The sequence below is a fragment of the Tamandua tetradactyla genome, chromosome 2 (assembly GCF_023851605.1).
Source record: "Tamandua tetradactyla isolate mTamTet1 chromosome 2, mTamTet1.pri, whole genome shotgun sequence".
NCBI lineage: Eukaryota > Metazoa > Chordata > Mammalia > Pilosa > Myrmecophagidae > Tamandua > Tamandua tetradactyla.
The window spans coordinates 140,084,008-140,105,858 of NC_135328.1; the positions used below are offsets into that span (position 1 = coordinate 140,084,008).

The 21,851-nt window shown below is 39.9% G+C and overlaps 1 protein-coding gene and 1 pseudogene across 2 annotated transcripts in view; both read left to right on the plus strand.

Moving 5' to 3' along the window:
• Nucleotides 1-21,851, plus strand: part of UST (uronyl 2-sulfotransferase) — a 387,032-nt gene that overhangs the window by 86,257 nt on the left and 278,924 nt on the right. The window lies entirely within an intron of this gene.
• Nucleotides 12,099-21,851, plus strand: part of LOC143654304 (G2 and S phase-expressed protein 1 pseudogene) — a 47,725-nt pseudogene continuing 37,972 nt past the window's right edge.

Genomic DNA, 21,851 nt, shown 5'->3' on the forward strand with positions numbered 1-21,851 from the left:
CACTCCCACCTCTTCTGGGTTCCCTTGGTTTCAGCTTCTTGCTGCTCCTTCTGTGGTTTTCTCGAATTTCACTCTGCTAATAAAGAACTCCCCATCCTGATTGAGGTGGAACACATCTTAACTGAAGTAACTTCATCAAAAGGTCCTCCTTGCAGTGTACTCACACCCACAGGAATGGATTAAGAACATGCTTTTCTGGAGTACATACGGCTCCAGACCACGACACCTAGTGTCTGTGAGTGATCAGGGTCTTCTTGGGGACATTAACTGTACTCACCCCCTCACTGATGCCTTTTGGCATTGAGAACAGCTAGAGGAACCCTCAGAGGCACACAGTTTCCTACAGGTTTTCCTTTAAAAATAATTTTTTTTGAAGAAAACCTTCAAGTTACAGAAAAGTTAAAAGAACAGTGTAACAAATTCCTATAATACCCCTCATGTATGCTCACCAACTGTTGATGTCATACCACACCCATTCCTTTTCTTTCCCCTCATCCCCACTGCATGCGCACTTCCCTGGCATACCATGTAAAAGTAGGCCGTGGGCACCTAAGTACCTCAACACACATCTCTCAAGTACCATGGCATTCTCCTCCATGACTTCATTACCCCTCTATCACAGTAATTCGATAGCATCTGTTCTAGTTTGCTAGCTGCCGGAATGCAACACACCAGAGACGGATTGGCTTTTAATAAAAGGGGATTTATTTCGTTAGTTCTTCAGAGGAAAGGCAGCTAACTTTCCACTAAGGTTCTTTCTTATGTGGGAAGGCACAGGATGGTCTCTGCTGGCCTCTCCAGGCCTCTAGGTTCCAACAACTTTCCCCGGGGTAATTTCTTTCTGCATCTCCAAAGGCCTGGTCTGAGCTGCAAGTGCTGAGATGAGGTATGCTGAGCTGCTTGGCTGTGCTACCTTGCGCTCTCTCATTTAAGCACCAGCCAGTTGAGTCAAAGGTCATTCACTGCAGCAGACACGCCTCCTAGCCGACTGCAGATGTAATCAGCAACAGATGAGGTTCACATACCATTGGCTCATGTCCTCAGCAACAGAACTAGGTGCCTTCACCTGGCTAAGTTGACAACTGAATCTAACCACCACAGCACCATTCAAAGTCAGTTAATTTTCAGATTCCCCAAATTGTTCCCAAAATGTTCTTTAGAGTTTGTTTAAATCAAAGATCGAGTCAAGGTTCAGACATTGCATTTGGCTGCTCTGTCTCTTGGGTCTCTTATCATCTAAGGCAATCCCTCAGTCATCTCTCCAATGAGCATTTAGTGCCAGCCTGTGGACAAAGAGTTGGTGAGTAGGGGAAGACTCCCTTGGTATTTGGGGATCCCAGAGTTTCTAAATGATCACACCAGCTCACACAGAATTTGTTAAAATTTTTGTTGTTTTCTTTGCACCTGTTTTTCTGTGATCACCTGTCTATCGAAGGTGAAACAGTGTCTGTTCCTGCCTCTCCTCAGAGTTGCTTGTCACCTCTTGAAATTCAGTTCACTTGGCTTCTTTCAATCTCAGCTTTCTAAGGGCTCAAAAAATTATGCATTAATGAACTGTCAGCGTTTTCCTTTTCTTACTGTTAAGGTGGGAGTGATGTTCTCTTGCAGCTTTTTATATCCTAAGTGGATGTGAAACTGGAAAATAGTATTTAGGAACCAAAAATGAGGAGCCAGGTGAACTAATTACCACTAGGGTGTCATGGCTTCTGGCAGGCCTATCTTTTCTTGAAATTTTTAGCCTGATATGATTTTTTCTCTCTTCTAAGCATCTTTTTCATTTATGGGAATGTTCATCAGGGAGCCCCAGGATTGGAAGAGCCCATAACGTCACTTTGTCTGATCCTGCATTTTATCCTCAAATTTGCATATTCTGGTCTGTGGCATCTTTCCAAGTGTTGTCTTGACCTTTTATATAAATCTTAGACTGTTCAGCCCCATCTATGTATATATATATATGTATGTCCGTCCTCACCCCAGCTCTGCTATATTGTCAACTGGTGGCTGAAACAGTATCATGTACAGAAAATTCTGTAGCAGTTTGGGAAGGAATGCTGTCTACTGGGGGAAAGGGAGGAGACAGAGCCATCTTATCTGTTTTCTACCACGTTTCAAATGTATTGCCAAAGTCATTTTTAGGATGCACTTGGGTTAAAAAACAGTAGCCAGAAGTAACCTGAAAATTAAAATGTTTGAACTCTGACTGTGATTTTGAACATTATGACTGACCATCTTGGGGTTACAAGGTTAGAAAGAGGGTGGACTGAGTGTGACTATCTTTTTGGTCAGCTTAGAATTATAGCTGTCTTTGCAAATTTTTGGTAGGCTGCCATGGACCGAGATGGGAACAGAGGCGATAAACATGGCTCAAAAATGTCCTTTTGACACTTCATTATATGGTTTGCTCTTGGCGTTACTGGTAGTGCATTATCTGAATTGATGTAAATGGTATTTAGGTTTGTCTTTTCCTATGAGTAACATGTATTGTATGTAGAAATTTCCTGTTCTGTTACTTAAATAGATCACCACGTAGTTTGGTACATAGTTGCCATGCACATAACTGCTGCATGGCTATTAATAGGAAAAATGTGTGGGTACAATCAACCCTGCTATTTGATTATGTCTGAACCTTACTGTCCATCTGCTAAACGATATAGGCTCAAAACAAGTACCAGGGTAGTTCTGGCTTTGAAGGTGCACTCAACTCTGTCTTCTTTCTACCGTCCCAGAAGGTGGAATAGGAGGTGTCAACAGAGAAGGAAGAGCAAAAACAAAGAAACAAACAAAACACAAAAATAAAAACAAGAAAAAAAAAACTTCCACAAAATCCAAAACAAAACAAAACAAAACCGCAAAACTCATGAAATTGTTACCTCCACCACTGTACAGTGCCAATGAACCTAATTCTGGGGTTAAACTACCTCTTTTAAACTAAGATCCACTCAAATATATCATTTTGAGTTAAAAAACATCTGCTAAACTACAACTTAATTCCTAAAATAGAGTTGGGGTTGTTGCATACAAATTAGAATACATTAAATTATAAAAATGTTTTGACATATGTAACACAACATTACTGACCTTTTTGTAAGCTGGCATTTTCAAGCTGTATAAAAGGTACACCAATTTATCAAAGACGTTGCTTTTATAAGATTGTTGTATCAGCTATCTATTGACATAGTGGTACTGTGTAACATACAGCCACAAAAGTTCAGTGAGACACTGAGAGAAACATTTTTTTATTGCTCAAGAGTCCATGGGTCAGCTGGGCCTTTCTCCTGGTTTTGTAGTCAGCTGGTGAATTGGTTGGGAACTGGTTGGTCTCAGGGTGGCTGGAACAACTTGGCTCACCTCTACATGGTCTTGCATTCTTCAGAAGACTAATCTGGGCTTATTCTCATGACACTGGCAGGGTAGGCCATGAGCCACTGAGGCTAAGCTTGGAGCTAGCAGACCTTTACTCCTAAAGCATTCTGGGTGCCAAAGAAAGCCACAAATATAGCCCAGAATCAGAAGGTGAAGAAAAAGACTCCACTTCCTGGTGGACAGAACTGCAAAGTCACACAGCAAAGAGCGTAGATATAGAAATGGGTGAGAATTGAGAACACTTCTACAATCAGTCTTGCTCTGGTTATTATAGCTGCTTAACATATTCCCTAAAACTTAGTGGTATAAGACAACCATCATTTTATTTTGTTTTCGATTCTGTGGATCAGGCATTTGAGAAGGGCATGGCTTGTCATTCCTCACTGGGCAGTCACTTCTTCTAGGTGTTTAGTCATCTGAAGATTCACTTGGACATCTGAGATTAATTTCCTGTCACAGTGAGCATCTGATGCCTACAGACGGCTTTTCTAGACTTCTTAGATAATGGTTAGGTTCCTGCAGAAAAAGCATCCCAGGTGAACCAGGCCAGCTGGGAAGCCTTGTCTGCCTGGTTTAGTAAGGAACATGGCGCACTTCCATGGCATTCTCTTGATAACAAACAAGCCACTAATGTCAGCCCAAATTCAAGGGGGAGCAAAATAGACCCCACCTCTTAATGCAGACTATTTTATGATCTCTACAACTATTAATGGAAAGAAATTTATTCCCCCATTCTCTTAAGTTACTGTACTATTCATATCTTTAACCTTCACCATTCATGTTAAATAATTCACTTACAATTTATATATGTACATTATTTTTCTTATTTTTATAGCTTAGGTGTTTTATAAACACCAAAGGATGAAGGGTAGCTGTTTCCTCCAAATTCTCAGTTATCTTTGAACAAATGCATGCGTGCATATATACTTTCTACATAGATTAAATATTTGTGCTGTAATTGTTTCCAAGTCACTTTGCCTGCACATTTCCAGGGAAAACACTGACATCCTTGTAATTTTTTATAATTACGTAGGAGTTCCTCACGCTACTATATCTTAATCCACCTAGCGGTTTCTCAGTTTGGATAGCTCAGTTATTTACAATTTCACTAATCTAATGGTACCATGTACTGGTTCTCTATTGCTATGTGACAGACTGTCCCAAAGCTTAGCAGCTTACAACAACAAACTCATCTCAACAAAATATTTCAGGCACTTTTTATGGGTCAGGAAGCTCCTCACTAGATCTCACATGAGTTTGCAGCCAGGCTATTGGCTGGGGCTGCCCTCTCCTCTGGGGTGCACTGGGGCTGGCCCCATGTGGCTGTGGGCAGGTGGCCCCAGTTCCCTGCCATGTGAGCCTCCCCACAGGACTACTCAGACATGGCAGCTGACATCCCCCAGAGTAAGTGATGAAAGAGAACCCAAATGGAACCTGTGTTTTTTTAAATAATCTAATCTTGGACATGTGAGACTTTCACCTCTGCCATTTTTATTGATCGCACAGACCAACCCTTGAAGAATGTAGGAGGAACTACCCGTGTGTGTGAATACCAGGAGGCAGGGATCGTGACAGGGTCATCTTGGAGTTGGACACCACACATTGCTATAAACATCTTTCTATAAAGCGCCTTATTTGCAAACAGAAAGGACATTAATTTTGGTAATTAAGAGAGCAGCAATTTTGTAACAACTTTTTTTTACATGATCAGGCATCCTTTTTTTTTTTTTTTAAATGTGTGCATAAAATACTTCAGAACGTTTTACAAAGCATGTAGTTGCCAGGGAACTTACAGAAAGAGCCCTTAGTGAGCTATGGTTTGGGAGAAGGAGAAGGAAGTGAGGGGGAAACTGGTAGGTCCACATCATCTCCTAGAACTTTTAAAAATTGACTGCCAAAAATTAAGATAGTTTACTCCCCTCACCCACAGAATCTTACTGAAAGAACTAGTAAAGGATGTACTTGAACAGAAAAAAAACAAATTCCAAAGGAAATTGTGGAATGCACAAACAACAGTGTGCACAGAAATTGATTCAGAAAGTCTAAATCTTAGAAATGGTTAGATAGATGGTAAAAAATTAATATACATAGTTGTTCACTGTAGTGTTAGATATAATAGAAAAAGGTTGGAAATATCCCAAAGGCCCAACAGCAAGGAAATGATTAACTTATACTGCATTTATCATATGGGATATTTTCATATCATGCATAGCTGAAAATAATTTTTTCAAAGAAAAAATAAAATGTTTTATCTGAGCGTCAAGAGGCTATTCTGGAGGCCACTCTTATGCAAGCTTCAGCTAGATACTGCTATTTACCATGGTTTGCCAAACCCCAACAAAAATATTCCTGCCAACCCTAAAGAACACCAGGGTTCTATCTGAGATTCTACAAAAGCTCCATAACTAAGAGTACTTTTCAGAAACCTACAGCTGCAGATGGATTCCTAGACCAGATAAGTCCTGAAACCCAGAGGGACCAGCTTGTCCAAGAATGTCAGCTAGTTCCATTTCCCTACCCAATATTATCGACAGCCCTTTCCAACATGAAAAAGTCAGAATGAGCATGGCCCAAATACCTGTAAAGATTGGGAAAAGGATCACAGGAGAAGGAGGAGTTATAATAAAGAAGATAGGATTTAACAAATGAGTGTGACTGCTGAATCATTACACTATTTCTTTTAGTCTCCAGTGTCTTGGAGCAGTTAGAAGGAAAAGCCTAAAGTTGTGAAACCGTAACCCTTACCAAACTCTGAAATCTGTTCTATAACTAATTGTTGTGGTGTGCTTTGAAATTTATTGCTTTTTTGTATGTATGTTATATTTCACAATTTAAAAAAATGTTAAAAAGTTTACTGCCTAGTTCCCCCAAAGTATGGCACACTGCCCTAACTTAATATAATCCACCACCATTAATAGGTCCTTTAATAGATGACATTTTAATGGGCCTTGTAATTGAAAAGAAACTTTGCCATTATATACTAGGATATGTCCTTCACCATTCATGCTGCTAAGTTACAGTTCTACTCTCTTTATCATTCTTGAGGCCACATAAAAGAAATATACTAAAGACCAGAGTACTGAGTGGGCTGTCCTGTGTCAGGCAATCCTTTATTTCAACATGGGAACTAATTTAATATGTTATACATGAACAGTCATGTGTTTTTGGAAGTTCACACCCCCCTCTTTGCCATTTATGAGGGATAAAATATAGCTGATTCATTTTCAGGCCTGTAAAAGTCTTTTCAGTTTTTCCAGAAATACATCTGGATCCATTTCCATGATGCACTCTCCAGCATTTCAAAATTTAATAAGTTTTATAGCACCTTCCATGTTGTGAGTGCTCAATAAATTGCCATTACCAGGTTAAACGGTGGGGTCATAAGGACATCCAGTGACAGGGTTTGCATTTATATTGAAGTCCCTACAGGAGGAACCCGAGTTCCCCACGAAGATCTGCTGATAAACCCAACTGTGTGTGGGTGGCCTTCTCTCTGCCCCCTCCTGCTTTGAAGACTCTGAGGTGTTGCCAAAGTACCTATGGAAGGTGTTTGATTTAAAAGGAAACACACTCCAGTTATGTCTTCTTGTAGGGGCATGTGAGCAAGCAGAGTTTGCAGCTGCATGATGGAGGGATAAAGAAACACTCTGAACATTTAACTGCGGTTTGAAAAAAAAAAAAATCATGCCAAGGGGCCTTTGACCAAGAAGTTCCTGCAGATTTATGACGCTGGTGTCTGAACTCCATCTGTGACACCAGGCTACATGTCGGTCAGCTCTTACCCGGCAGCTGGCTGTGTGTGGTTGCTCCTTTGTACACTTGTTTGTAGACCTCAGAAAAACAAGGTAATGATTTGCAGATATCCAGAACTGTTATTGGATTCTTCACTTTCCCTTTCTCACAAAGAAGCTTTCCAGGATACACAGCACAAGAGGATCTGAATGTCAGTGGCATTTTCTTTGTCACATCCGCTCAGGGGTGGTAGGAGCTTGTCCAGTGTTGGGAGGTCAAATCAGCTCAGGTTATTTCTGCTCACAGGTCATGTGTCAATTGGGGGTCATCTGCTTGCACAAGAAATGAGCTAAGACAGGCTGCTCCATTAGTGAGATTTGTATGCCAGACTGGTTGTGATACAATACCGTGTGTATTTTTAAAAAAGGAAAGAAGGAGCATATGCTGGTTTGCTCATTGCTTCTAATTAGTTTTCTTTAGGGAAGGGACCAAGGAGCTGTGGGACAGCAATGGGAAGGTTATTTTTCATTGTTTAACCTTTTCTGCCTTTGAATTTTGAACCAAATAAATAAAATGAAAATAATATAGGAAGAAAGTAATGTTGAAACAAGGCTTGGGGTAGTGAGACTTGAAAGGAAGTAGCGAGTACATGCAGGGAGAGCAGAGTGCCAAGTCCTTCTCTTTGCCCCTGCGTTCCCAGGGCACTGAGCCTCAATAAGTTTCCGTGAATGAAAATAAATGCCAGCTGCAAAATAAACCTTACATTTTATTTTAAAGCATATGATACATACTTAAAAACCAATTATTAAAAAATATTGTGTATTTAAAAATTCAGAATGACAATTTGTCTTGGTTAGGAAGAAATGAGTTTGGGTTTGAATGTACATTTTCATCCATGTTTTTCAGCAGTGTGCCTATTGTGGGTAAATTCATGTCTTCATACTTGTTTATAGACATTGAAAACTTTGAGTGAGGGATAGGAATCTCGAGTTGGAATCACGTGGGCTCTGGGGCCGTGAATTCTGGGTTCACAGACAGACACTACCTGAACCCTTCCCTCCTTGCTTTGTTATGTCTCCTGGGGTTGTTGCTTGCTCCCTGGGCTGCAGACTCCAAGTGCTTCAAGCTGCATTAAGAGCCCCTTGAAGGTTTGGCTGTGACTGTCAGGTGCCATCATTCTGTGGTGGGTGAGGGCACCATTGGATGCCTCAGTGGGTTGGCTGGGTGTACATGGAGTACTTGAAATCACATACTATGATTTTTCACCTGTGGGTTAAAAATTGCTCAGGAGGTTTGTTAAAGAAAACACCACACTGAACAATGTTAAACAGGCAAGAATGACTTTATTCAAAGCTATGTGCAGTAGGGAAGAGAGAGAGACCAGGGGCTATTGTGATAGAGGGAGTCCAGGAGGCTACTGTGGTAGAGAAACGGAGGCAGTGACCAGAGGTTGTTGTAATTGAGAGGGAGAATCCAGAAGCCTATCACAATAGGGGAGAGACAGGCTAACTTAAAGGCTAACTTTCAAGGCAGAAGTCGGCTGTTATAGCCCCACAGACCAAATCTGGCCCACTTCTTGATTTTGTAATTAAAGTTTTATTGGAACACAGGCATGCCCTTTCATTTAATCTCATATCTGTGTCTGCTTTTGTGCATACAGCACTGGAGTTGAGTGATTAGTAGAGACCCTGTGATTACAGAAAAAGTTTGCCAACCACTATGCAAAAGGATGAATATGAACCTGATATATCCCAAATATTTTCCTGAGAACAGATAAGTAAATTTTGATATTTACCTCTTCAGTCAGGAGTCTGTTCCTATTCACCACAAAAATTTAAAAAGACCCAGAATGGAGAAAGTTCAAAATAGTGGATCGAAGTAAAGCAGTGTAATCATGAAGCAGAAGCTGTACCTCAGGCCACCAGAGTGGTGATTTATTTCGTTTACCAGAGTGTGACTTGGGGTGAGGGAAACACCTGTTCATGCTAGGTTTACCTCTCAATATATACACAAACTGCTCTACTTCCACTTTTTTACTGGAAGTAGAAAGGGGCGTTAACTAATTTAGAGAAGGGGGTAAAACACAGGTCTTGGTTTTTCCAATGAGAGGGAGAACTCTCACTAATTCACTTGGCGGGAAATGGATTTCTTGGCTTTGACAATTAAGCTGGCAAAGCACATTTGATTCCAACGTTTTAATGAGCCAGTGTGGGTGGCCAACAAATTGCAGGTTCAGACATAAATATTTCAAATGTGGGTGGTAGGCTTTAACCCTGAGGCACATTCTATGATTGTAAGGAAGTCTTGGACTGGTAGCCAGTTCAAAGAGTATTTGCCAAATATTAAGAAAATTTTGAAGTTCCTCTGAGCAATATGATGTCATTTGAGGATAGGATCATGTTGTTCATTGAGTGTGATTGGGAAACTAACTTCACTTGAGTCCCTTCAGATTTCATCTTTGCAAACCTTGTGCATGTGTATTTGTGCTTGCTCTTCGTACATGGGATTATTTGCAAGGGGAGAGAGAAGTGATAAGAAGGAAGGAGGTGGATTTGTTCCTGTTTTCCTACCTTCTAAGGCCTAATTGCCAAGTAGTTAAAGCCATGTAGTGTATGTTATTCAGCCCTTGGTTTTTCGTCTTTGAGATAACCAGAATTTGGGTTCTTATGTAACGTACGACTGTGATTTGGGGGGAAAATGAGATTGCAGCTGAGAAATAAAAGGGTTAATGCTGACTGAATTGGTGAATTCCATAGGCAGGCTGCCTTTGGAAGCTGAATCCTGCAGGTCTGTGAGTGAGCCTCACATTCACAAATAGAGTTTGCAAAATAAGCAGTAGGTCTCAATTTAGGTTGCTTTTCTGCCTGGAAAATAGCCTGAATTCAATTGCAGATCCCTTAGCAGAGATAGTAATGAAATGCAAAGCAAGTATGAGTTAAATGTTAAAAGAGGCTGTGAAAATACCGATGTGGGTTCTTGATTTACTCTCTCCCATTACTCAGCAGAACACAATATGATTTGACGTTATGTTCATTGTATAGTTACCCTGGGATAGAAAACTAAGCCCTGTTACCTCATACTTTTTACATTCCCAAAAGTAATCAAGACTGACTCAGATGGACTGCAAAATCTATTGACTTAGAGATAGAAAGATATAAAGAACGAACTTCTTACTTTGACTTTTTCTTTATTTATCTCCCTGACAGGCTTTGCAAGTTTTCTGATCAAAGCTTATCCAGTTGGATGAGGATGTATTTTAGGCTCTCAAAGAAGTTAAAAACAGGGGTTATATCTTTTGTATATTGTCTTCAGGTCTTCAAGACTTGTTTTTTAAAACCCGATTTTTTTCTCTTTGGGAGGGGAATTTATAAAGGTAAAAAAATAAAAAGAAAAAATAAGCCTAAAACATTGGTTTGGCATTTAAAGTAAAAATCGTAACTGGATGAACCTGTAAAGTCTAATTATGTATATTATGGTTTGTATAGAAATTTTTATTTCATACTGAGCAAATAAGATTTTACTTGTTTTTATTAGTAAATAAGTTAAGCTGGTTATTAAAAAAGTGCTGAAAGAGGTGATGCATTGTATTTATGGGTCTTATCTGATGTTTAACTAAAATTTTGTGGGTGTTTGTAGGTGTGTGTGTGTGTGTGTGTGCATGTGTGCACCTACGCTTACTGAGAGTAGCTTGTCAACAGAGAGATCCAGTTAATTTCCTTTAGTTTTAGAAAAGGGGGTTGGGAGTTTAAAAATGTTAAATATTATATGAAATACTGATTCTTGGGATGGTTTTCTTGTATAAGTTCATGTTTTTTAAGACTACTAGGAGTTATGACAAATATAAAAGAATATTTTAGAAAATATTTCATCTAAATAGAGAAAACTGGAAAAAAAAAAGAACTTTTACTATCGATAATATAAAAATTACCCTTGGGTAAAAAGTAACAAAAAAAAGTAACAAAAGTACAAATTAACCTGCAGCCTTTGCTCTAAGACCGCCTTTTATGTCTCCGGCTAAAATCAGCTCTTGAAATCAATAGTCATCTGATTGCCTACAGAGAACAGTTGTTCTCCTATGTTTTAAGCTGCAGAGAAACTGTGCATTTTCGTGATAAACATATTTTAGAGTAGGATTATATTTTCCTCCTTGATTTATTAGCTACCGGTGCTGCCTTATCCTGTTACCCACATTTCCTTTTCATCATTCAATTGATATCGCAGAAGAAGAAATGTGATATTAGGAGCAATGGCAGTACGCCTTAAATTTGGAAGGGTGGGAAATGAAAGCTTTTTTAAAACTTGCTTCCTTGATTAGAAAGGTTAGCTCATGTGTTTAGAACATCGGGTGATGTAGCTCTCTGGTAGCTTTTGTCTTAAGTTCTGTAGACTGGGATATCCCTTGGATGAGAGGAATTTTCACAGAAATTTAGATGCAGAATGGTTGAAAGGAGAAAAACCTGACAAATGTACCTTCAAGTGATGCTATAGTGTATGCCTCATTGCCTGATGTTTTTACTCCACTAAGTATATCTTTAACTTTTTGCTATTTATCTACAAGCAGTTTTCCTATCACATAATAAATGGCCAAAAAAGGAATTAATTTTAAGTTGAAAGAGAGGATTTGCAAGTCCAAAGATGGTTTTGACTGCTATATGGAAATGAAAGAAGCTGAAATAGAGGGAAGGAATAAGAATGGAGGTGAAAACCTGAAGAAGTACTTAATGATTGGAGTATTTTTCCATTGCATTTCAACTGGTGGGCTGGTTTGGAGTATCCAGACTCTTGTAGCCTGTTGAACTTCAGATCACATTTCTGGAGCTCTAAGTTCATGTTATATTGATGAAACATGTTCAGGTAGTCTAGCAAAGTTAGGTTTTAGGAGCTGAATCAGAGGACTATGTTGGCATAAACCTGACTGTTGGTGTATCTCTGAAGAGAAGATGATTTAAACCAAAGTCTGTGCCCCAGCTGCCAGGTGATTGTGCCATCACAGATGCAGTAAGATGGCTGTTCCGCCACCTTCTGCTCAGCGAGCTCAGGGCCAGCATACTCTTTCTGGTCTACAGGACATGGGTCTTGTTGGAAGGTTTGCTGTGCTGTATAAGCAACTGGCTACTAACGAAGACCCTCAGAGATCAAATTCTATGCCCTCTTCTAGATGGGTACTAGGTGGGTACCATCCTGAAACATGTAATCACCATCATCAGTAGAGAACACTAGTACACTGAAGGGAACATGGGCTACGAAGAGAGGTTTTTTTGCTAAAAGAGAAACTCATCATTTATTTTCACTGCTTGTGGATCAGATTTTATGGAAATAGTGTTTTCTTAGCACCAGCCTCTGGTCAGTAGAATTGCCTGGAGCAGTGGAATCATTGTAGCAGAGCGTGGAGCCACTGTGTCCCTTTCCCGACATAAGCAGATGCTGGGAAACTGAAAGTGGGAGGAATGTGGTTGGCAGGCTGACCTGACTAATGTGCCCCCTGATGGCAGGCCAGAATAGGAATTTTGTTGGGCATGCCATCTTGAAATTACTTGCTTGGCTTTAATTGTGGCAAACAAGGGACCACATCTCTGATACCCATCCCCTTTGCATGAGTACATTGTTAATTAAGCAATGGAGGCTTACTTATCCTGGATAGATTTGAAATTGCACAAAAAACATCTTTCTTAACTAACCTAGGACTTGAACCATTTAGGCATTTAAGGCAGAGGACCATGGCTTTTTTTTTTTTTTTTTCTTTTGCGTGGGCAGGTTCCAGGAATTGAACCCAGGTCTCCGGCATGGCAAGCGAGAACTCTGTCTGCCGAGCCACCATGGCCTACCCTGGCTGGCATACCTTTTATGGTCTATTTTTTCACTTTCCTGAGTCGTAGCCATCTCTTGGAGCTCATAAGCAATCTTAAATTGCCCCAGGAAAGGATTCTGGTTGTATATTTTGGGGCCACCCATCTTTCCACTGACTTGCTAATATCTAAGTGTACTGGATTCCCAAGAGGTCAAGGCTTTGACATAACATTGCTGTGTGTTCCGAAGGAGCTGACCCAACTGCCTTTATGCCCAAGGGAGAGGTTCTCAGTCTGTAAGATGCAGACGAGAATGATCATCATCTCCAAGTTGTACCTGGAAGAGAATTGGGCTCAGTAGAATATGGTAGCATCTGGGAAGAGAGGAGGAAAAAAAAAAAAAAAAGACAGGCTCAATGTGGCTTTCCTATCAGGGGGAGATACCTCCTTTATTAGGTTTATGTGATGGTTAGGTTCTGGTGTCAAGTTGGCCAAGTGATTATGCCCAACTTGTTGTCTGGTCAGGCAGGCACTGACCTGAAAATCTCATCTCTCCTGTTGGTTCTGTTTCTCCAGAGAACCCTGACTGATACAGGATCTGAGAAGGAGAATTTTGGCAGGGGTGGCATAGGAGGAGGGTCAGGGAGAACTGCAGATAGAAGTTTAGGAGGTGTCACTGAACACCCTGAGAGCAGTTTGGATGTCCTGAAAAGATCACTTAGGAAATAAACCAAATTTGAGGCCTAAGAATAGAGACGAGAGCATGGATTTAACTGTGGTAGATTTGGATTTGACATAGGCTCCTTAGATTAAGAGGGCAGGATAATGTGATATTAAGAATATAGACTCTGGAACCAGACGGCTGGTATTGAAATCTTTGGCTTTGCCACTTGCTAGATGTGTGACTTTGGGCAGGATACTTAACCCCACTTGACTTTATTGTCTTCATCTGGAAAGTGGAGGGTAAGAGTATATGGATTTGTGTACAGAAAGCCCTTGGAGCATAATGATGTATTGGAAATACGTGAAAGTGTTTGCTATGGTTATTATTGATATTATTATTACTAAGGCTTTAGTAAAAATGTAATCATTATTAAGCACCTACTGAGTATCAGCCACTTTTCAAGGCATAATGTATCATTAAATTAATTATAAGTGGAAAAATTTAATGTTACAATATTTTACAACCAGTAGTACATTGCAGTTTAACTTTTTATTAATACTCCATTTGAATAAGTCAACCAAAAACAGATTTGACTTGACTTTTCCTTAAAAATTAGAAAGCAAATGTGAATTTATTTGGTGGGTAATAAGCAAGGATTACTCAAAATATACATTCCCTACCAGAAAAACAGTGTCTCCAATTCCTTGAAGTAAGAAGTGGAAAATCAATTTAAGAAACGTTGTATCACTGATAAGGTTGTCATGAGGGTGCCCAGGGACAAAGTTGATATTTTTGGTTAAGTCTAGGGTTTTTTTTTCCCGTTGTTAAATTTCAGGCCATACATGTAAGAGATTTATTCTAGATTCAACTTGGCCTTTAGATGTGCACACAGCCTGTGACCCAGGTTCCCTTACCTCTGAATATATCTGCCTGGTGTTGCTGCTCCACACACCAGCTGAGCTGGGTACTCTTCATCTTGAACTCCCTGCCTGGCAAATGCCTGCCAGGCATGCCTATACGACATCGTAAAGAAGTCCAGATCCTCTGTTACATTCATTCCCTTTTGAAAATACAGCACGGACTCATCCTGTTCTCTCTATCTCTCCTGGCCTTTTAAGGACCAGCGTTCCTGGGATGAATCCTCTACCAGACCTTCCCTCATGGCCACCCCCTCCCCAATCATCTGCACTAAGTGAAGCATTTATGTCCCTGACTGTTTTGAATTGTTTAGGGGTCACTTTTATACATTCAATAATGCTTGTTTTATGACTTATTCTTCTTTGTATTCCTCTTCTTTCTAATTGCGATTCTTAGGTTCAATTCCAAAACCAAACAATTGTACCACACCCATAATCTCTACTGACTTTTTGTACTTATTTTGTAAGTATTATTTTAGAAGCTGTTTTTTTATTTTTTATTTTTTTTTATTTCATGGTTTGTGACCTAATGTGCAAGAACGTCTTTGTGTTGGTTAACATGAGTTCACACCATCTCCAAATCATTTTTAAAAGCTCTTGGCATGACACGGACAATATATTTAATTAACTGCCACATAAATATCTGTAGCACCTTGTCCTTGAGAAGCAAGTGGGAGTGAAGAACAGCAAAACTTGGGATCTACGATTTTATGGTCATTTAGGGAGCCAATGCCTCCCTAAAACAGTGTCCTTAATAAAGTGACTCACTGCCATGCGTCAAGGGGGCAGGGATGAGGAAGTGCTTTGTAGAACTCGGGGAATGCTTGGTCATATCCACCTGTCTCCTCTCACCAGCTTTTGGTGAAGGGGCCAGGTTTTGTCTGAAAAAGCATGGTGTTATGCTTTTAAAAACAGTATTATCCCGATTACCTTTTCAAGTTTACAGTGTAATATAGCTGGTTTAGAGCTTAAAAGAGATATGGTAATTAATACAGGAGTGATAAACCCAGCCCAGGTTAAATCCAGTCTTTCACCACAAAGACGACTGAGCCACGGCCCCAGGTCTTGCCACATTATTTCAAGCTTATTGAGCACCAGTCCAAAATGTGTTGGGTATTGCAGTGTGTTGATAATGTGCCATTAGCCTTGACCATAGATGAGACTGCAGAGGTTAACTAATCCCGCCGGTCCTAGAGTTAGGGATTAGAGACCAGCAGCAGCATTACTTGGAGGGTATCACATGAGGACATGAAAAAAAAATCCTACCATCTACCGTCAACACTGTTCCATAAAGGAAAGGAACTTTTCACATCCAACAAAATGGAAGAAAGGAAAAGAAAGAAAAGAGGATGAAAGAATGAAGAAAGGAATGAAGGAAGGAAGGAAGAAGACATGTCAGATTAAAAGGCATTCCTTTGAAGTTATTAAACATAACTTTGTAGAAAAAAAATCATTGCAGTTTCCTTACCATTCTCTTCTTTTGCAGGTGAAACAATTCAGATGCAGAGAGAAGTGCCTTTCCTGAAGTCACAGGGTAGATTTGTGGCCAGGCTGGTCATTTCATGATTCACAAGAGTCTTAATCTTAATTTCTGCATACATGTGTATTATTATAGGGAATTGGCTTCATAATTTTTATGACGTTTATTTTGTTCTATTAAGACTGTATTGCTATGGGTTTCCAATGTAGCTATCTGTTTAATGAATCCTTTCTTTGTGCTTGTTATTGTTTGTATTTTCATTTTCGTGTAGCAGATATTTCTATAGTGCTTGTTAGGAGCAAGACGCTGTTCTAAGCACCTTATAAATAACAACTCATATAATCCTCATAGTACCCTAAGAGGTAGGTACAGTTTATTATTCCTGTTTTAATGATAAGGAAACTACGAAGCCCATACTGATTAAGTAGCTTGCTCAAGGTCACAGAGCTAGTAAGTGGTGGATTCAGATTCAGTTTCTTTTTCTTTTGGAGGGGGGCAGTACATGGGCCAGGAATCGAACCTGGATCTTCCGCATGGCGGGTGAGCATTCTACCACTGAACCACCCGTGCACCTTCACATTCAATTTTGACTGCTTGCAGTTAAACTCAATTACCTACCCTGGTTATGAGTAAAAGGCCTAATTCCTGTAAATGCATTTGATAATATGTTAATTAACTTTAGACCAGACACCATAAAATGCATTTGTTGTACTCTGGGATCTATCTGTTAAGTTCAATTCACCAGCCAAAATCGGATGGTGAGTTTTAGTGTGCATATTCACGTTTTTAGCCCTTATGGATGTAATTTACCTGTCTTAGTGTGAAACCCTTAGGATCCTAGATCAGTGCACGTTTGATTTAAAGATGAACCTGAGAGTCCTTGGAGAGACCTAAAGAGTGTACTCACTTGTGACAAAACTGATCTACATATTGCACAGTGAAAGACACAGTGCAAGCCTCTCCTCTCCTCACATCTGCGTGCCTGTTGGCGGTGAGCGGGGGTGGAGAAGTGAGGGCAGGAGTGCCAGGACTGTTGCATTCTCAGTGGGTAATTTGATGGTTTGGTGGTAGCATTTTCAGGAGGAAAAGTCCAAGTCATCTTCTACTGAAATGTGGATTAGAAAATGAAAATCCAATTATGTCAGCAGAAACCCTATACCTTATTAGGTATCTAGGATACCCAGTGGAGAAATGTAGTTTCTATTTGGACCTTTGTCAGATGAGTTTTATTTGATTCAAGCTTTTGAACTCTTGAAATTTTTTTTTTCCTACTTGCTTAAAGCTATCAAGCAGTGCCAACTCAGTATTCTATATTTTCTTTGTCATACTGCCAGAACAAATCATCTATAGAAAAGAATAAGGAGAAAAACCTTCCTCTCAACTCTTTTATAGCAAAACAAAGAAGGTATAGGAGCTGCCTCATCAAACACCATTTGATGGATTAATTCATCTTGAGAAAAAGTACCAGCTCCTTGAGGTTACAGATTGAATCATGTCCCACCAAGAAACATGTTCAAGTCCTAAACTCTTGGCCCTGTGAATGTGAACTCATGTGTAAATAGGGTCTTTGAAGTTCCTCTTATTTAAGAAGAGGCCAACCTGAATCAGAGTGGGTTTTAATCTAATATGACTGGAGTCCTTCTTCAGTCATATTAGAGTTAGGAAATTTGGACGCAGTGAGAAGTAGGAGACTGATATGACCAAGGCAGAGACTGTTTGTGGATTGCTAGCAAGCCATCCCCAGAGCACTGCAGACTTCAGGGAAAGCCTGATGCTGCTAACACCTTGATTTTGGACTTAGAGCCTCTAAAATTGTTAATAAATCCCTGTTGTTTAAGCCTGTGGGGTTTATTATAGCAGCCCTAGCAAATGAAGACATTTGGTGAACTTCTCACTACTGCTTTGCTTTAGCACTATGAAAATAGTATCAGTAGGTGTTCTAGTTTGTTAGCGCTGGAATGCAGTATACCAGAAAAAGAGCAGTTTTTAAGAGGGGGAATTTATTAAGTTGTAAGTCAATAGTTCTAAAGCCGTGAAAATGTCTAAATTAAAGCAAAGCTATAGAAATGTCCAGTCTAAGGCATCCAGAAAAGATACCTTGGTTCAAGAAAGCCGGTGAAGTTCAGGGTTTCTCTTTCAACTGAAAGGCACATGGTGAACATGGCGATATCTGCTAGCTTTCTCTCCAGGCTTCTTGTTTCATGAAGCTCCCCAGGGGCGTTTTCCTTCTTCATCTCCAAAAGTCTCCAGCTACGTGGGCTCTCCTAATTAAGACCCACCTGGAATGGGTGGGGTCATATCTATCTCCCTCTAATCAAAGGTTAATACCCACAATTGGGTGAGTCACATCTCTGTAGAGATAATCTAATCAAGTTTCCAACCTATAGTACTGAGTTAAATTAAAAGGAACAGCTGCCTTCACGAGATGGATCAGGATTAAAACATGGCTTTTTGGGTCAAAAAATTCAAACTTGCGCAGTAAGGTAGAACATAACAGTCATTTGCAGCAACAGGGAACTGTTACAAACATGATTTTAAAAAATATTGGAGCCTATTGAAAGAAAAGAAGCCCTAACTCTGGCTTTATAAAACAAGAACCAGAAAGTTCCCAGTAGAAAAAGTGTATCTGAAATGGAAGGGATATCTTGTGGCCGAGGAAAGTGAGGCGTAGGACAAGCAGGCTGTAAGTGTTCCAGCCTTCCTGGTGATGGTCACCCTCCAGCTGCCCACCTGCAGACCTCACAGAGTGGCTGCTGTGATTGAAATTCAACATGCAAAATCTGAACATTACTTTTGAAAACACACACATAAAACCCACCATTTAGTCCAAAAAGTTAAAGGGAAAAACAGTGTTCAAGAGCTAAGCACATTCTTAGAGTGAATAGATTTTGTGGTTTAAGAGTGAAGTCTTTTCTCTTAGCAATATGACCATTCTATGAAATGGCTGATTTTGAGAGGTGCTGTGGCTGGGTCTGCCCTTTTCCCATCTTGTTTTTCATTCAGAAATTGATGCTGTTACTGAAAAAATATGGGTAAATGTCTGCCTCAAACATGTAACTTTTGCCACCTGTGGTCTCCATGGTTTTAACAACTTAGAAAACCTCAAAAGAAAAGCGTTAATAATGCATGGGAGGAAAACTACACACAGTTAAGGCCCATTTCATTTTAGCCTTGAATACATTTAAACAGCAGCAAAAAAAAAAAAAAAAATCCATTGTCAAAATAATCTTAATTACGTGATCACCTTTAAAAAACAACAACAAAAAAGATTATTATCATTCGGTCATTTCCAAGGAAAACCTTAACTGTAGGCAATCTTTAAATTGCCTGGGTGAAAATAACCACTTTGAGAATGTGTTCTCATCCCTGAAACAGCATTCATCTCCAGTAAGCAAGCCACACATTCATCTGTCCTTTGTTTATTAAGCAGTTACTGAGGCCAGACTATAAGCTGAGCTCTTAGCTATGTGCTGAAGCTGTTTAAATGAGTGAAACATGAACTTTGCTATTATAAATTCATACTCCTTTAATCATAAATTCTACCCAAAGTTTATTAATACAAAACAACTGCATAACATGACCTATTAAGATGCAGTACTCATAGAATAAAATAGTCAATCTTTAGGGCAGCATGTTGTTACCAACTCTAAATTCTGCCTCAGGAAACTCAAATACTTTTTATTGAATTAAAGAGGAATACAGATACCTTTTACAATCCCTGTGTAATATGTAGAAGATGGTGAAAGGTCTGTTTTCCAGTTAAGAGAAGGATAATGACTTAGTTCAGTGTTAGGAGTTGAATTGTGCCTTCTCCCTCAACCCCCCAAAAACACATGCTCCCATGAAAATGGCCTTATTTGGAAATAGGGTCTTTGAAGATGTGATTAGTTAAGATGAGGCTTGTTGGGGGTTGAATCATGTCTTCCACAGGTCACAACCCATGATCCTGTGGGTGCAACCCCATTTTTAAATAGGACCTTTGAAGATATTACTAGTTAAGGTGTACCCAGACTTAATGAGGGTGGGTCTTCTTCAAATATGGCTGAAGTTCATATAAACAAAGGAAATTGGACACCAGGAGCAGCCAGAAGCTGGATGTCAGTGGAATCCAGGAGAGAGAGGAGAAGATACCACCATTTGCATTGCCATGTGATGGAACATGGAAGTCTACATGTTCCGAGAGAGCTACATCTGAAACCCGTAGCAGTACAGCCAGAAAGTACTGACCCTGGGAGGAAGCATGCCTTCTCAGCATTAAATTCCTGTAGTAAAGCCAACTCATTGTATGGTATTTGCTTTAGCAGTTAGCACACTAAAACAAGGCCAAACTAGATTAGGGTGAGCTCTAGTCCAGTGTGACTGGTGTCTTTATAAGAAGAGGGGAGTTTGCACACAGACAGACAGATGCACAGACAGAGGGGAGAATGTCATGTGACAACACAGAGATTGGAGTGATGTTGCCATAAGTCAAGCAACATCCAAGATTGCTGGCCATTGCTAGAGGCCAGGAGAGAGGCAAATGGCAGATTCTTCTATAGTTCTAGCCTCCAGAACCATGAGACAATACATTTCTATTATTTTAAGTCACCCAATTTGTGGTACTCTGTTAAAGCAGCCCTAGGAACCTAAGAGAGTATGCTTTCTCAGAGTGTCAGTGTCTTCATCGTGCATGGCTCTGGTCTCCTCGCACTGCATGTGGGTCCTTGGTCAGCTCTCATTTGGCTTATGAAGAGGATTATTAATGAAGGGATCTTATCATGGAAGATTATGTTGTCACTTCCTATCCTCCACAAAATTTGCCTGTGTTATAGAATGGGTGCTATATTAATCAAGGTTCTCTCTGGAGAAGCAGAATTGACAGAAGATATATGTAAATATTATGACATTTTTATAAGAATTGGCTCACATGACTGTGGGAATAGGCAAGACCAAGTTCCATAGGGCAACCCGCAAGCTGGGAACCCTGATGAAGGTGTTTGAGAAATTCCCCAGGAGAAGCTGGCTGGCTGAAGTAGAGATGGAAATTCTCACTTTTGACGGCTTCAGTCATCACTTCTCTTTTAAAGCCTACAACTGATTGGATGAGACGTCTTTCGTTGATGAAGGCCATCTCCTCAGTTGATTGTAGATGTGATCAGCCATAGATGCAGTCAACCTACTGATGATTTAAGTCCATGAAATGTTCTCACAGTAACAAGCAACCCAATGCTTGCATTACCAAACAGCTGGACACCAGCACCTGCCCAAGTTGACACATGAACTTAACCATCACAGGCGTCCTGTGTTCACTGAGTTTGGCATCTCACTGGTCCCCTGAGAGTGTTTTTTTTGGGGGGGGGTGGGGGGACTGCCCATATTTTCCAAGATGTGCCATGTTAATTCATTTCTGACTCTTAAGTATTGATATTTGTGTAAAAATATGAGTATATGTGGGGCAGGAAGTTCAGAGTAATCAGCTTTCCTTGGAAAATATTTTTCCTTTTCAATTTTATGGCTATTTTTTTAAAAAGATGTTAGAAACTTTGGTTAAAGAGAGGTATGTGTTTTCCTTTCTTGAAGGCATACAGTTATTTTTAGTAAAAGACTAAGAAGCCATCTTTTTGCTATCTGGCCAATAACTTGCAAAAATGAGTGGTGTGCTGTTGTGATGACTGAAAGCAGGACTTTGGGGAATTGCATTTTTTTGTTCAGTTGGACTATCAGATGTCTTAAGGAAAAGAAGAAGCAGTGCATAGCACACATAGGAGAAGCATCTATTTTATAGCATTCCTCGTAAATCCCTTGTGCTCATATATGTTCTCATCAAAAACCAATGCTAATTTAATGTATATAGAAATTGTCTATTGAGTCATGAGTTACTTTTCTTAGCTGTAGTTGTTATTGGGACTGTAATGACTGGGCAGCATTTC